Source organism: Heterocephalus glaber, unplaced genomic scaffold (assembly GCF_053883595.1).
Source record: "Heterocephalus glaber isolate CG9 unplaced genomic scaffold, H.glaber_assembly_v1.0 deba00001688, whole genome shotgun sequence".
NCBI lineage: Eukaryota > Metazoa > Chordata > Mammalia > Rodentia > Bathyergidae > Heterocephalus > Heterocephalus glaber.
In genome coordinates this window covers 5,425,447-5,437,770 of record NW_028258413.1, presented here as the reverse complement: position 1 = coordinate 5,437,770, position 12,324 = coordinate 5,425,447, and the positions used below count along the sequence as shown (strand labels likewise).

At 43.5% G+C, this 12,324-nt stretch overlaps 1 protein-coding gene across 7 annotated transcripts in view; it reads right to left on the bottom strand.

Annotated features, from left to right (window-relative positions):
• Window positions 1-12,324, bottom strand: part of Tbck (TBC1 domain containing kinase) — a 221,309-nt gene that overhangs the window by 21,851 nt on the left and 187,134 nt on the right. The gene's annotated exons all lie outside the window — the stretch shown is intronic.

Here is a 12,324-nt window from a genome sequence, read left to right as displayed (position 1 = left end):
ATATTCCGAAGTATTTCCTCCTTTAAGAGGAGGTCTCCACTGGGGGTCTTGCTTCCCAGCCCTTCAAGTTTCTTGAGTGAATCTCAATCGTTGGCCCTACCAAATTTATTTAATTATGTCAGAGCTTCCTTTACGCCCCCGGAGCAGGCACTCTTGCATTTCTTTCTATTCCTAGTGCCTGGCACACGGTCGCAGTTCAGTATATGTTTGGCAAATTGAACTAAGCTATTACAAATGACCTATAAACCTGGCAGAAACTACGAAGTGAAGTTTTTCTGTGGCCCATGGGCTGTTCTGCCTGTCCCACCCCGAGCAGTGTCCTGTTTCTCTTCTTTGGGTATTTATGTCCTCAAGTTCTTCTCGATTACACTGTGGAAACCTGACCTCAGATCCTTCATGAGAAATGACTATTGCTCCTTTCCACGCTACTTCAGTAGGGCTTCAGGACAGAAGGGTAAACTGTAGGATTTGTGTGAGCTAGCTGAGTGGTTTAGTAAGGATACGTTCAAGGCCACACTGCCAGAGATCACGCTTTATTTAGGCTTAGGCCTTTTTTTGGTGGGGTGGTACTGTGTAACGAACCTAGTGCCTTTGCACTGAGCTATATCCCTAATCTTTTAAAATTTTTTGTTTTTAATCTTGAGACACGTGTTTCACTAAAGTCACTAAGCTGCCTAGAATCTGTGATTGAGGTTGAATTTGTGATTCTCCTGCCTCACCTTCCTAGACTGCTAGGATTACAGGTGTGCACCAGCACGTGGGGCTAGGAATGTGTATTAGACCCCAGATGATTCTAGACAGTCCACGGCCAGTATTCAGAAACTAGCTGTCAAATCAGTAGGTGGAACACTTGCTGGTGGCCTGGGATCTGAGTGATCTCCAAACAAGTCACGTAAGTGATCTCTGCGCTTCAGGCCACCCATGCTCCCCAGGGTTCTCTGCAGTGCTCAGTCCGACTCCTGTGCCACTTTGAAACTCCCAGACGGGATGCTCAGTCATGGTCAGTGTTGGACGGAAGTCATGCTGCTGTACTCTGAGGCGCCATGTGAGCCAGATGAGCTGGGCTTCACCCTGTCCTCGCTTCCTCCCCTGTAATCCCAGTGCTTAGGACAGAGGCCCCAGCCTCACCCACCTGGCATGTGCAGGCAGCCCATCCTGTAAGCCCAGCATTATGGAAATGCCTTGGCTGCGCTTTCTCACATGCAGCACAACAATTCCCATTTGGGCAAAGCTTCTTAGCTAAACAGTACATTAGCCGAAGGGCTAGTAGATGAGCAGCCTCAGTTTTCAGCACTTTTATTTTTTAAATTTTTTTTTGGTACCGGGGATCAAACTCAGGTCCTTGCGCTTGCACAGCATGCGACGAAACCACTGAGCTAAATCCCCAGCCCCTCAGCACTTTCAAAACACCATGGGAATCAGAAAATGACTAAGGAAGGACTCGCCGCCAATCTCACTGATGTTTCCTAACTACGCTGTAGAGCTGGAAGGAGCCCTATGATGACCGTAGGAGGGGCTGTGACAAAAGGCTGCTGCTTCGCTGAGAGCAGTGATGGCAGACATGCAGCGAGGAGCTACTGGGTCAGTCAGGCTGGGGCTGGTGGGCAGCTTAGATTAAAACGTAGAAGCGGAGAAGAGGGAGACGGCAAATGTTTAAATTCCTTGAAAAGAAGCAAAACTGCTTAAGAAGTGCCTGTTGAATTTTCCTGTAAGATTGTGGGGTCTCCTCGGGTTCTGTTTGTGGTTCCAATTGTGGGTGCTGAATATTGGCCCCTCACAGTGGAATGTGACTGCATCTTTCCACTCTGACCATGGGACAGCTGCTCTTCTCCTCATCTGCTAGGGTGTTTGGCCATTCATTTATCAAACAGCTCACAGAACACTGACCCAGCACCAGATGCTATTCCGGCTTTCGAGTGGTGATAGCTCAGTGGAGGGAGCGAAATGGACAATTAGCACGAAATGGTATGGGTGTTCACAGGCAGAAGTTCAGGGTACTTAGCGTTCAGATTTTCTGAATTTAACAGGGGTTAGGGAAGCTATTTTCCCCTCTCCTCTTTTCCCTCTATTCCTTCTTCAATACTGATTCCTGAGGAGAATGGGAACTAAACTGATGGCCAAAACTGCTACACTGATCAAATAGTTTTTGTCATCATCCCGATATCCCAGTTAGGAGCAAAGAAAGGACAGGTGTGTGTTGAGTGACTTCTTACAGAGAAGCTATGGGGGGACACAGGGCCTGGCCCTCATTCCTCATCTGCAGCCCGTTGAGAACATGTAGAAGGGCCTGGAGTTTGGGGAGTGACAGAGAGAGTGGGCTCCACCTGGGAGATTACAATGGACACTTGCCTTATGAACTCAACCTGTTCCTGAGGGCTGGTTGTAACTCAGGTTGGTCAATGAAGGCTCAGGCTCCTCTCTACAGCCTTCAAAGTCTCTCTCCTGCACACAGGCAGATCTCAGTGTCCTTAGAGAGACACTCGCCCAGGATTTCCAATTAATCCCACACTATAAAGGATGCTGTCATGTTCCTTCTGGAACTCTTTAGGGTTAATCTGTATCTGAGACATCTGGAAGCACAAGTGGCCAGCATTCGGGTCGTAACTCAAGACTTTGGTCATAAGCTAAAACTAAAATTCTGGTCACAACCCAAGTTGTTCGTATGTCAGGCTGGTCATACCTTGAGGGTCCACAGTACCGAGCGACAGCCTTGGTAGCAGCACAGGATGTCACCTGTGCCTGTGGGACGTGGCAGTGCACAGGTCTGTTCCAGACTAGGAGATGGCAGGAGATGCTTGGGCTGGAGATCCGACATCAGCTGTCTGGGAGGAAGGCCTGCCACCCTCAGTGGCTCTCATGTGGGGCCAGCATTGAGGACCCTTAGCGAGATAATGGCATTCATTTGTAGGTCGGGCTGGCTGGGACCTGAGGCTGGCACTCTTACAGGTGTGGCGTGTGACTGTGAGCCGTGAAGTGGCAGTGTGACTTGGGGGAGGACTGGCTGGTGGGGTGTAGGGCGCTGGGTGTGGCTGAGGATGACTTGACATGCAGGCTGCAGACTGAGTGAGGGGAGAGGTGGAGTCTTCTATTCTCTTCTTCATGGATGCTCCAGTCTTTGCCCCTGCCTGTGACGCTTCCTCCCTGTCCCTTCAGCCTCCCACGTCGACCCTTTGGGTTTCCCCAAAGACTGTGGGGAGCTCCAGGCTGAAGTCAACTGTTCTGCACTCTCCACCTCTGATCTAGCAGACAGCCCCTGGGACTCTGCTGCTTCTACCCTGCAAGCCTGCCTAGTAAGTCGTGTGTAGCCATGCATATATTTAATACTAACTCTTCCTCTAGTGAACCCTAACAGTCCTGTGTGGGCGAGCGTCCCTCTGCACAAGGGAAGACTGCAGCGTCTACAGGGCTGGGTGTGTTAGGCCAAGTCCCGGGCAGGAGAATGGAGTTCTTCAAACTGCACGATCAGTGGAGATCCACAGGGAGCTGGCAGACCTGGTGATCGCTGGGTACACACTGGGGCCTCCCCGAAGGTGCTCGGTGTGGGCAGCACCCGCAGAGGTCAGTGCTCCTGCACTGCTGTCATCCTCTGGTCGGCAGGACCCGGTACTCATCTCCAGGCTGCCGTAGGTTCCTCAAGCCGGCAGTGTCAGCTCCATCTTGCTTTCTCTGGGTGGCTTGGACTGAAAGACTGGCATGTTTGTCCAGAGAAAGTCAGGTTCTGTGCAGCAGGACAGTGAGTGGAGACAGGGGAGTTTTGGATAGCCAGAGTAGTTCAGGTTAAATGAATAAGAGACAAGGTGAAGTTCAAGAGGAGCAGAGAACAGGCTCGTCTTGTTTTTCAACTGGTCCTTGAGGATACAGGTTGGGCTAAAATCTGAACTTCTGCAAGGTTTAGGGGAGGGGCACATGGTGGGCCAAGGACGTTTCTTGATTGAGCATTGTGAGTTTAAGTTCATACTGCAGACTGGACAGCCGGACTCTGAGCAGAGAAATCTTTTCCCTCTTCTATGTGTCCATTTCTCTCTCCCTAAATAATGCTCCCTTGAGGGTGTGGAATGCCTCTTTGATCAGGCATAGTACTGAATAAGGGCACTTGGGGTTACCCTATAATGAACTGCAGTAACTTGCTTTCTGTGACCTAACCAAGGTGAGGCGGATCCTGTGCCCGCTCATGAGCCCTGCAGACCCTCCGGCACGCTGACACCCGGTACATGGTGGCTGTGGCTAGGGCTGATACTTCATGCAATGTACCAGTTTCTAAGAGTTGGCCAGATGAGTGTTTCTGAGATGAGAAATAGAATTTAGTGTAATTTATTTCTCCATGTAGAGTATGATATGGCCTTAGAATAAATACAGTACACCTTCAAGTTTCAACCAGCCTGACATACCAACAACTTGGGTTATGACTAGAATTTGTTTTAACTTATGACCAAAGTCTTGAGCTATGACATGAATGCTGGCCGCTTGTGCTACCAGATGGTCTCAGGTACAGATTTAACCCGTAAAGAGTTCTGGAAGGAACATGACAGCATCCTTTCCTGTGTGGGGTTAATTGGAAATCCTGGGCCAGGGTCTCTCTAAGGACACTGAGATCGGCCTGAGTGCAGGAGAGAGACTTTGAAGGCTGCGTAGAGGAGCCTGAGCCTTCACTGACCAACCTGAGTTACAACCAGCCTTCGGAAGGAATTGAGTTCCTAAGTCAAGGGTCTGCTGTACAATGACACGCTGACTTGTTCTGCCTCTGAGGGATTTCTGGGCTAGAACTGGCCGCTTGAATTCTCACTGAGAAAGACAGTTGTGACAAGGACCGGCAGGAAAAGGTAGGGAGGATTTGCATGGTACTGCACTGATCTCTGATTCTAGAGGCAAGTGGAATTTTGCTGTCCTCTTTTGCGTCCTTTTTTACTGTGTTTCCCCACAGCTGAGATAAATGTTTTACATCCTGTTAATTTCCTATGTCCAGATCTTTCCTATTTAACTCAGTGAGGTTTACAAGTGTGAAGCACTTTGTAATTTCACTCACAGAAGTGAAATCAGCAGCAGGGCTAAGCCAGGGTGGGCACCAAGTCGTGACCCTTTCACACGGTCGTGGGCACTCGCGACAAGGCCAGAGCAGGTCATCCAGGAACCAGCTTAGTGCCTGCCTTACAGGCTGGGCTCTTGGTAAGTTTTCTGCTGCAGCAAAAGAATACCACAGCCCGGGAAATTTATAAAGAAAATGAATGCATTCCAGACAGTTGTGAGGCTAGGCTGTTCAGGACGCAGGGGCCACATTTGACGAGGGCCTCTGTGCTGTACTCACTGTGGCACAGAGGGGACAGCCCAGGGCAATGTGCCCTTCCCTCAGGAGCCCACCCGTGCTGGCTGACCAGCCGCGCTCAGCCCTGGGGAGGCGGTGAGCTCATTGCCTCCTAAGGTCTCGCCTCAGGTCGGTGTGATATGGCGATTTCAACATGAGATTTGGAGGGAGGAGGGGATGTTCAAACCACAGCTACTGGGATACGCCAGTTTATGGCATGGTGAAAAGTGAGAGTTTCCAAGCATAGCCTTCAAACGGCCCTGGCTTTTGCTCCTGTCTTACAGGTAACTATTCCAGTGGTGTCTGGGAGAGTACCTAGCGCGGTGTACTTCAGTCTGTCCAGGAAGAGGGTTATAACCACCTTTTAACCACACTGTTTCTATTTTTCTTGGAACTAATCTTTGGGATTAGGAAATGTGAGAGTGTAAAAATTGTCTTGTGTTTTGTCAGGAGATATATAACTGACTAAAGTGGGCTAATTGTGTTTGTTTTAATATTCTCTCCCTGCAGTTGCTACTTCCATTTTACCTCTTTGCATTCTTTCCTTTTTAAAAAATTAACAAATATATAAAAATAGACAAGAATGGTCTAAAGTACCCCTACGTTCTCAATAACCAGCTTCAACATTTCCAACTTGTAGCCAACTTATTTCACTCACTGTTCCCATATACTCCTCATCCCTGTACTGTTTTGATGCAAATCTAGATACAGTATCAGTTAATACATAAATAAGTGTTTTTGAAATAAAGTGATTTAAAAATATATAACTTCAGTATTATCCCACCTGGAAAAAATAATCCACAATCAAACATCCACTAAGTGTCCACGTTTCCAATTAGCCCATAACTCCTAAATGTCCTCCCTCCCCCACTTCCTCTATATTTAAATTTACTGTATTTGAGTCAGGATCCAAACAAAGCCACACATGGGGACTGATGGATGTCTTTTAAGTCTCCCTTAATCTGTAAGTTTGTTCTCTTTTTAAATCTCTTAGCATGCAGTCTATTCTCTCTCAAATGTTCTCCAATCAGATTTTTGTCACTATCCCTCTTCCAAACACTCTTCTCAAAACCAGCAATCATTTCCACTGTCCTATTGCTACACACAACTTTAATATTCACTGTGAATCTGACTTGGCCCATCAGGATCATGTGACAACTTTCTTTACCAGTGTGTCCCGCAGTCTTGATTTTTAAAACGTTATCAGTGTGACACCTCCCCACCCCCACCCCAGCCCGGGGACCCACTATTTTTACCTCGATTATTGCCAACAGACTCCTAACTGGCCTCCCCTGCTTCCATCCCTGCCCCTCTGGTTTGACGCTTATACAGTGTGAGCAATCCTTTTAAAATACAAATCAGATACAGCTGATACTACCTTTTCTTCTCAAAGCACTTAAGTGGCCTCTTGTTTTATTCTGAATATACTCTGAAGTCTCAAAATTTGCAAGGCCTTTCCCCACTCTGTTTTCAGTCTCCCTGACCTCATCTCCTAGTAGTCCATGCCGCCACCTCTTATTTAGATCAGTGCAATAATTTCTCACGTGCTTCTGTCCTCACCTCCTACAGCAGCCGCACAGGCCGCAGGGAATTTGGTATCACTGAAAGCTCTAAAACCTTTGCCATCACTGCCCTATAGAATTCCTCTACACGGCAACCAGAGTGATTCTTTTTAAATGTGAATCTGATGATCTAAACCCTTTTCTTCTTAAGCAGTTATAAATATTTTGCTTTTATTTTTAAACAATGGGCTAAAAATAGTATTAAAAATTGTTTATATAATACATATTTACACATTTAGTGGTGTTTTCTTTTCAGACAAAATACAGACACATTAATTTAAAAACAAAAACTATGTAGAAGACTAACAATAGCTTTAATTACAATTTCTTCAAAGGTAGAAGAGATTCACGTCTGGTAACAAAACTAGCAGTCTGGTATAACTTTCTAATTAAATCTACTTTATGAGACTGAATTTGTCTCTAAAAAAAGGCTGATTTAAAATATTTATGTAGGAGTAGTTAGCATATATACATCGAATTCTATGTCGAGTTATTTTTTAATAAATAGATTTCTAGGAGTCAGTATACATTTAATATTTTTTGGCCATAAGAAAATAGAAATTCAGGTCAAATGTTAAAATTCTGACACTGTCCTCATCTCATAATGTAGGAATTTAAAATGGACTTTTAATATTTTGGAAACGTAAAGCCTTAGTCATGCTAAAAAAAAAATCCATGGGGATATCTTAAGAGTAATAAAGTGACTGTTCCATATAAATAGTTTGAAAAAGTACTTAAGTAATTGTGATACACAAAAAGGTTCTTATAAAGCAACCTCTGTCAAAGCCCCAAGTAGGAGCCACAATGTCCATCTTGTTATAATTTCCTTGGTACTCCCACTGATCTAAACCCTTTTTTGCACACCTTCTTGTGGCTTTTCCATCCCCCCCGGAATAAGCCTTCTCTAATTACCCCATAAAGAAACTCTTCCCTCACTCTGGCTTAGTTTCCATTTCAGCATTTATAATCACCTGATTTATGTGCTTATTGACCATTTCTCTTGTATAACAAGCACCGTAAAAGTCATCTTTATTTTACTTATCGCTTCTGCAATGCTCAGAAGAATGCTTACTACATAGCATTTGCTCCAGTATCTCCTGGGTAACAATTCATGTTTAACAATAGTTTATACTGTCAAAGAACTCTTTCAGTAATGGCTACATGTGAAGGTTTTAAAAAGGTAAATGTGATAAAAAGTTTGCTTGAAAACAATTTTTATTTCCAGAAAGGTTCACTGGCTTTTGTCATAGGACAGGCCTCTTCTGATAACACCCGGTCATCTACTACCATCTACACCATCGTGTCTCAGGTGCCCTAATAAGTCTCGCGGTCCATTTTGCTATGATCTGTGATGTGTGGGAACTGAATTTTGGTAATAATCCTCTATCACCTTCTGTTTACATAGACAACTGAGAATAGTGAAACTGCACTGTGTTCCAGCCCCTGGTCATATTATACAGTGCATCACGCTCTGAAAGGAATGTGTACAATAAAAAGTCGGAGCTGTGATGGATCACAGCCATGTTCCAACCCCTGTAGGTCAAGCAAGAGGGCACCTTTGGTTAGTTTCTTACTCAGCCGCGAACATTCCTGCGGTGGGGAGTAATTAAAGGCGGGCCGTGGAGGGCCTGAGCGAGGGTATGTGGAGTAACACTGACTGAGACAAGATAACTTTCATCCTGTGTCAGGTCCTGAATGTAAGCACCACACATCTCAAGATTCACAGGATGACTTGGCAGTTCTTCCTAAAAACTGGAACTGAGCCCCTCTCTCTTTTTAAAAGCTACTCATACTGTAGACATAATACTTCTAGTAAACACATTAAAAAATAGATTGTCAAAATCTGAATTTGGTGTTTTAACAACCTCATTACTACAACTCCTATAATATTTTTTACTTCATAAAATTTAAGAAGAGACAGAATAGGGAATCTACACGATAGGTTTTACATCTTAGGTTATCCATCATTTAAGAAATCAGAGTTTTGAAGAAGAGTTTTCACTGTTACTTTCACCTTTATATAATGTCCAGCAAGGTCAAGCTACATTAATATTTAAAATATTGCCTTACAATCTGATATAAAGCCACAGACTAAAACACTTGCTGACAAGCAAGGCAAAGAAAAAGAAAGCAAGCCAAGCTTAACCATAGCCAGTGCTTACAGATGTAACAAAACTGAGAAAGAATTCCTTGCATACTTGAAACTGATAAAGGAGATTTGCTTCTCATTCTTTATCTACAAGCTGGAAGTCCAAATATACAGACATCTTTTAAGTTTTCTAACAGGTAAAGGACCTCATACAAGTGTGTTACAAGTATCGCATTAATCTGAAGACCTACGTAGATACTGCCTGGAGCTATGAGGTTACTGTGGGGACAGAACCTTACTGCACTGGCAGAAAGTGCTTCAGAGCCATTTAACCTCTTCTGCGCACATACTTGTAGCAGGATGACCTCTTTGAGACCAAAGGCTAGAGGTAAGAGCTTGAGACAGAGCCAAAGAGCTAAGGCTGTTATGGACTGCAAGTTTGTATTCTCCACAATTCATATGTCCCAACCCTAAAACCAAGGCAACAGCACCTTTGGAGCTAATATATGCGTATTCATTGTGGAACTGGGAATGAAGCCCATGGCCTTATGGATGCTAAGCCAACGCGCTAACACTGAGTTACACTCTAGCCCTAGTGGTTTTATAAAAGATTCCAGAGAACTTCCTCCCTCTTCTGCTATGGGAGGACACAGGAAAAGACGGCCAGCTCTGGACCAGAAAGTAGGCTCCTCCCAGACATGAAATCTGCAGCAGCTTGAACCTCTCGACCTCCAGAACTGTTTATCAGTCAAACCAAACTGAGAAACATTTTCTGTTGCTTTAATCTCTATTGTTTTATGATATTTTGTGAAGAGTGAACTGAATAGCCCAGGACAAAGGGACTGCTAAAAGGTAAAGGTGACCGCCAAAGCCAATTACCACAGCACCGTAAGACTTGGTTTAGTTTGGTTAAGGGATCCAGGAAGTAATGAGATGGGAGAAGAGAGGTAGACAACTACAGCACAAATTAACATTCAACCTAACCCTCAAAGACCAAATAACCTTGGTGTGCAGGGAAGTATAACTAAACACAATTGGACTACTTTTACTGTAAAATATTGCTAAAATGCCATGCCTTGTTATGAGTCTGAAAATTTTCAGGTGAAAAGAGATGTCAGGTTTTAAATTTAAGTTTTACATGCCACATAAAAAACCATCAGCCACTCAGACTGTTTAGTCATAGAATATCCACAAATATCATCTTTCATAGGTTTTCTGATTCAGACATTCAGAAATGCATGTTTGTGTATTTTTCTAGGTTTTTGGGTTTGCTTTGTTTTGTTTCAAAGGAAAGAATAATGGCCCATGTGACCGTAATTAGATATCACTTCCAAATGAATATTTCTCATGACAGAAGAGAGGCATTGGTTTTGTGCCGAGAATATAGGAGATTGAAGGAAGAGGAGCCATCCCTAATATTTTCTGAAGGGTGGACCAGATAAACTGAGGACAAAGTAAAGAGCCTTTCAGTTTCTTTCTTACATAACTTTCGGATGCGATCACTGTCAGGGATACAATCCCATAAAACATGATCTAAAGAGAGCTAATGATTTTTTTAATCTTACAAGTTTCAGTGACGAGCACAGCAATATTAGTTTTACACTTTTTTCATAGGGGAAAATGGCAGAAAAACGCAAACAGGCATTTTGTTTTGCTTTGACCCACAGTGGTGAATTTTCCAATCAGAGATCCATGTGCTATCTCTGGAAATGAGTCTGCTATGTCACTTTTATACAGGGAGAAACAGCCCAATAAGGCACCAATCGTGCTACAGCACTAAGGTGTCATTCTCACCAAACGTTCCCTTCCAGGGAACACATGGAATCATGGGGAGTTTGTCAAGCCGCGATATTTAAGATTCAGACTGTAAGTCAAGAGTAAGGCAGTTGGGTAATGATTGCTATGCAGAGTAAAAGAAACCAAACATTTCCCCCAGGGTAACATTTGACTAACATTAAATATAAAAGTTTTCTTTAAATCTGACTTTGCTCGAGGATACAAAATTTTTCTTTTTCATATCCTTGTTGATTTAAAATACAATATGAATGTCAGACTATCTCTATTTTGATTACTGCTTTAATTTCCAAACTTCTACACATTCCCTGGGATTTATTCAGTGCATTTCAGTTTTGTCAAAGGTATCCTTTAGGAGGCTTTCTGTGTATATCATGTTGGCATATTTTGTCTATGTCTAGTGAATCTAATTCCAGTTCAGCAACTGAAGATGTAACTTCTGTGAGTTTTGAAAAAAAAAAACCAAAACTATCTTTGAAAATTAAGACAAAAGTGAGGTCTTGCCATGATTTCCATTTTAAATATGAAACCATTAAGCTTGGGTGACTTGTTTGAGACAAAGGTCTTCCTATTCCCACAGACAGTCTCTGTTGGTTTGGCTTCCCAGACTAAACTCGGCCACACAGCAGCAAGGATCGCCATGGAGCTGGGCCCATGCCTGCAGCTGCAGCACATGTTTCAGAGACTTAGGAGTGCACGTGCTGAAGATTATGACCCAGTGGAACCTCTGTGCAAGGCGCGTCTGGATATGCTTGGTCATACAAGATCTCTCTCACATCATCTAGCCTTCAGGATGAGAAATGAGGGAGTGACTGACATTGAGACCTAGCAGGACTTACTTTAGGCCCAGAGAAGCATCTACATGGGGCTCTAATTAAACGCAGTATCTTTGTAGTCCTATCTTGCCCTATTTGGGGATGGGGGGCACTGTTTATCTCTAAATTAAGAAATGGCAGATTCTAAAGGTTTCCTGATAAGTTAAATGTGGAAGCAAGGACAAATATAAAAGGGAAATAGAACTGTAACAAAACCATCTCACAGCAATAAACTGTTAATCAATTATAGGTACAAGAAATACTTGGTGAATACATAATTAAAATGGGGTCATTTCTGATTACAATTAGGCACATGAATAAGTCATATTTCTCAGATCTGTTGTTTTCTTACGTGAGTTTAGATCACATACTCAATTCATTTGGTCATTCTATGGTAACTCCTTTATATTTGTAGTAAAGACACTCTGGTCCTAGTTTACATGTCAGATGGATGACATTAGTGCCGCCAGACATGAGAAAAGTGGTGCATTCACTCTTTCCTGGTGCGGCTGAATGCTGATTTGCTACTTGTTAAGTTTAATATTGAAAACCATTTTCTTTTATTAAGATCTGCTCAATTTCATCTAGTATTTTCATTTGTTGGATTTTCAGATTAGTTTTTACAGGTTGTAATAGAAGATATAAAGCTAGAAAAATTAGAATCAATGTTAACTGTATTGCAAACAAAAAATTCCAAAGTCCAGTATGGATGTGACTTACAATTATAACATGTGCAAGTGTGCTGACTGGAGCTAGTACCCTGGC